This window comes from Chenopodium album, chromosome 9 (genome assembly GCF_948465745.1).
Source record: "Chenopodium album chromosome 9, dcCheAlbu1.1, whole genome shotgun sequence".
Classification (NCBI taxonomy): domain Eukaryota; kingdom Viridiplantae; phylum Streptophyta; class Magnoliopsida; order Caryophyllales; family Amaranthaceae; genus Chenopodium; species Chenopodium album.
Window position 1 is genome coordinate 32,738,673 of NC_137842.1, and position 5,049 is coordinate 32,743,721.

Consider the following 5,049-nt stretch of genomic DNA (forward strand, 5'->3'; position numbering starts at 1 on the left):
CGACCAAAGCCCAAGTGTTAATGGAGTTTAAGAGTTTTTCCAAAATATGGAATGCTATTTCTAACTCCCACTCAAGCACTTTACTCCAAATCCAAAGGTTGGTATTTATAGAGGAAAGTATGAGTGGGAATTTCTATCCCATCAATGTGGGATTCATGAAATTCCACAAATTAATTTAAATCTAAATTAAATTAAATATATAAGCAAGTAATAAATCAACATGTGTCCTAGTCATATGTAAAGAGGAGTATGGTCCACTTGGAGAGGAGGGGACCATACTTGCTCCCCACTCCTTCCTCTCCTTGTGACACTTCTCCACACCAAAAAACAAGCATACTTACTAGCTTCCCCTTTCTACCGGACCTAGGCCCACGGCCCAGCTAGCCTCGCACTGTGCGGGCTGCTAGCTGCTGCCAGCTCAGCCCAGCACGCCCACGCACATCAGTGCGGGCTGCTGATGCAAAGGGCGCTGCTAGCTAGCCACGCACATGTGCGGGCTGCTTGCGGGCTGCTGGCCGTGCTGTGCTAGCATGCCTCGCACATGGTGCGGGCTGCTAGCCACGCCTTGCTAGCATGTCTCGCACATGGTGCGGGCTGCTAGCTCGACTAATCCCCTAGCACTCGGGATTCCGATGCTAGGGGTATTTTGGTCATTGTTTATTTATTACTAATTTGTCGTCTCGTCTTTTTATTATTTTTTACTCGACTTCCGACGCTCGGTTTCGACGCTAGTTCGAATTTCCGACGTCTAAATATTTAACACTTGGGCGACGAATTAATTTCTTCCGATTTAATTCGTCGAATCGGTTCGTATATTTTGCTTGGGTGTGCCCCGAAGGGTTTAGTCAAGATTAAGCTGTAATATTAATTATATTAATATTACTGATCGGAAGCGGCCTCCACCCAGGCATTCCGATCACTTGACCTTACTGAATATATTAGCTTTCTAATAATTCTGAACCCGCCATCAGAATAATACACTTGTTCGAAGGACACCATTCCTTTCACACAGTGGGGTTCAAGTTAGGGGTAATGCTTGAAATATTCCCTACAACTTAAAACCCAAACACCTATACACAAAACCGAGGAAAGGGATTAAGAAAAATAAAATAAAACTAAGTAATAAAATAAAACTAAATAAATTAAATAGAAAATGAGAGAATTAAAACTAAAACTAACAAAATATGAAAAACACTCCAAACTAATTAAAATAAATAAAAGTAAAATAAAAATAAGAGAAATAAAACCAAAACTGATAAAAATATAAAACTATATGAGAAAGAACATGCACTTCATCATCATTAGAATGTACCTCATTACATTGAGCTATAGAGGGAGGGGAGTTGAAATCATGCATTACATGGTCACTATAGGGAGCATCAAGCACATCATGGGAATTTATATTAGAAAAATCATGACAATTAGCATCAACATTAAAAGCATGAGAATCCTGAACATAAGTGTCATGATTGGCCCTTTCCCAATCATAATTATCCCTAGCTAACCATGAATAGAAATCCCAAGCTTCATCCGAAGACATGTCCACTACTACAAAAACTAAAAAAGAGACCCCAAATTAAAGACCCTTTATTTAACTAACGGGTTTGTTTGGTATAAGAGATCGAATGTTAATTATAACGGGCCTCTTACGTGTTTTAGGAACCCACAGTTGTGGTAAAAGAAAAAATGAAGTGATAAAAAAGAACCCCACAACTTTAATAAAAAAAAATTCAGAGACATAAGAGACCCGTTGGAAAATATAACGGGTCACTCACCTTTGTTCTTAATTTTAAAACGTACTCTACCCTCTTTTTATGTAGAGTAGATTAGTAGTGCATATGGAGTACTATCTTCTTTTCATTTTTATATGTTATTCTCTCTCCTACAAACCCTAACCTCAACCCCTTAATAAAACCCTCATCCTCTAGCCGTCACTCCCACTTCCTTCCTCTATTTTTTTTTTGAAGAAATCCTTCCTTCATAATATTGAAGCAATACAAGTACTCTAAAATAGATTAAACGAGCACTACTATTATATCCTCAATATCTCATACACCACTGAAGCATCTTGTTTCCTCTCTTCCTTTTGGTTTTAAGATCGAATTTCACAACTACCGTCATCCCTCTCGCCTATTAATTGTTCAACTAGAGTGTCTAAATCGTAAGATCTAAAGTGTGATTATATTTTTTGAGTTAATTTTTTATATGAACTTGGGTTCACATGTGTTGGTAAAGTTTTACTTTTTTTAGAATTTTTTTCCTTTGATTAATTATTTTGATGAGTACTCATCTTCGAAATGAATCTATTCAGGTAATTAAGCATTTATCTATTGTTCCTCATTTTTTTGGGTTCGATTTCTTCAAAAATTTTGAATGTTTGTTTAATTAAAATTTTGATTTAGTTTTAGATTTAATGTTATATTCAGATCTTGTTTTTGTACTCCAAATTATGGTTGTGTTAATTTCAGTTATAATTTATTCTGAATTTTTGTATTTGGTTTGTTTAATTCTTACACTGTACATTTTAAACTGATTTTACATATTTGGTTTGTTATTGAATATTGCAGTGATTGAATCAGATGGAGATGGTGAATAAAAGTTCAATTGTGGATTGTGAGAAGGAAGAATGATATAGATAATTAATATGTGGTCTCCTCAAACTAGTTTTCCGTAACCAAAGAATTGCAGTATCAATTGCATTACTTTTTTTTTTTGGAACCATATAAATTGCAATTCTTTGGTATTTTTCAATGTTTAATATACATCAATATTGGTTGGAACTTGGAAGTGATATATTTGTTGTACGGAGTACGTTTTTAGGAAGTAATTGTATAATTTTATGTTTTGGTAATTTTATTTTTAAATTTTACTGTAGTATTTTGTTTTGGAAAGAAGTAAATTGTACTCCAGTATACATGAAGTTGTACATTTTGTCAGCATCATATGTATAGTCATTACTCCGTATTTTATTTAATCTTGTATTGTACTTTTGTACTCCGTAATTAAATTTTATAATTTCAGCATTTCTAATGGAGCGTAAAAAGAAAAGTTTTAAATTGAAAATTGAAAATTCAAACAAATATTGTAGAAAAAAATATTAATTATTTTTACAAAAAAAAAAAATTAATTCAAACAGACCCGTTATTTAATTTAACAGGTCAATTTGACCCCCATTTAAGAGACCCCCTAATACAAAACAAGGGTCTATTTCCCTTCTCATATATCTATCATACATCATACCTAGCAGACCCCATATCTCTAATAACGGGTCTGTTTATTTTTAAAACAGACCCCTTCAATGAGGGGGTCTCTTTATAGAGGAGAGAGAGTTAGAGATTCTCATCGATTGAATGTGAAAATCTAAAAGCAAGATGATCAATCTTCCTCTTCAATATCCAAGCTCAACAATGGTGAAACCCTTACTTTCTCTCTCTAAACTACTGTAATCCTAACCTAAACCTAGACAGAGAGGCTCTCCTAAAACTAATTAGAGAATAGAATAATTGGTAAATGTTCCCCCCTTTTAATTACCCCCCAAAATTGGGTATTTATACTAAGCTAGTAAAATAGAAAAATAAAGGAAGGAAATTAATAAAGAAAAGGAATTAAAAAGAATTAAGAAAAGGAAAATAAAATAAAATAAAATAAAAGAAAGAAATAAGAAAAGGAAAGTAAAAGAAATAAAATTAAAAGAAAAAGAAAAATAAAACCCCCCAAAATCCCCAAAACATATAAGATTTTTTTCTTCTTCTTCTTCGAATTTAGCTGCTTTGAACTCCATTAAAGCGCCCCACCAGCACCACCGTTCATTAACCATCATCATCAAATCGTCACTGCTCATCCTCCTTGTTTATCATCAAGCATAAAATAAAATCCGTTCGGTCTTCATTAAGAATCACGCGCGAAGCTCGTGAAATGGTTTGGTCGAACCATGGGTTGGTGTGGCCGAACTACGGGGTTGGTTCGGTCGAACCATGGGCAAATTACACCTCTTCAAATTACAAAACCTCGAAAGTTTCTGACTCGTACTTCGACCGAACTCCTATTCGGTTTGCTCGAACCCAAATGAGCTTGAATTGCTCTGATTTTGGGCACTTGATTGGAGGGTTGAATAATTGCGGTGGATGCGGAGATTGGGTGGCTGAAATTGAGTGGCTACAGCGGTGGTGCGGTGCGCAGTGCTGCTATTTGAATTGGAATAGTGAAAGCTGCTAAGGTCGGTGTTGATTGAGTGGACGGTGGTGTAGGAGTTGTTGTTGTGGGTTGCGCGGTGGCTGGATATTAAGGGTGAGAAGGTGAGCTGGCGCGGGCTGGTGCTGATTGTTGACGGTGGTGCAGGCAGTTTGTTGTGGTAGGTGGTGCTGGTAGTTACGTGAGGTTGCAATTGATGGTTGCGATATGTGCTGGTTGTTGTTGTGGTGTGGGCTGCAATGTGCGTGGAGCAGGGGAGTTGTTAGGTGGGTGGAATTAGTGGGTGATGGTGGTTCAGGTGCGGCTGCTGTGGTTGGTAATTGGGTTGATTGGAGGTGGTGGTGGTTGTAAATGTAGGGGTATGGTTGTGGTCGTGAGAGGGGCAGCAACGGCTATTGCAGTTGGGGTGGTGTAGGATTGTGAGGAAGAGGGAGCAGAGGAGGAGCAGGGGAAGTGGCCGCGGTGGTGTTGGTTGATTGTGCAGTCGACAATTGACTTTTGACATTTATTCAGAAACCGAACTCACTTGACTTAAAACCCGAACACCTACACACAAAACCAAGGAAAAGGATTAAGAAAAAAAAATAGAACTAAGTAATAAAATAAAACTAAATAAACTAAATAGAAAATGAGAGAATTAAAACTAAAACTAACAAAATTAAATAAAACACAAACAAATAAAATATGAAAAACACTCCAAACTAATTAAAATAAATAAAACTAAAATAGAAATAAGAGAAATAAAACTAAAACTAATAAAAATATAAAACTATACAAGTAAATAAAATAAAATGAAATAACAAAATAAACTTAAAACTAATAAAAACTATGAAAGTAACAAAGAAAAGGAACGAAACT

General features: G+C 35.8%; 1 long non-coding RNA gene across 2 annotated transcripts; it reads left to right on the top strand.

The window, feature by feature from the left end:
- The first annotated feature begins 1,849 nt into the window (after positions 1-1,849).
- On the top strand, positions 1,850-2,835 carry LOC145559712 (uncharacterized). Of its 2 annotated transcripts, none has more exons than XR_014092891.1 (2): positions 1,850-2,311; positions 2,568-2,835. It is a non-coding gene; the product is annotated as an uncharacterized LOC145559712 (long non-coding RNA). The 2 variants fall into 2 exon arrangements; XR_014092892.1 differs by having other exon boundaries at positions 1,850-2,161.
- Positions 2,836-5,049: the final 2,214 nt, after the last annotated feature.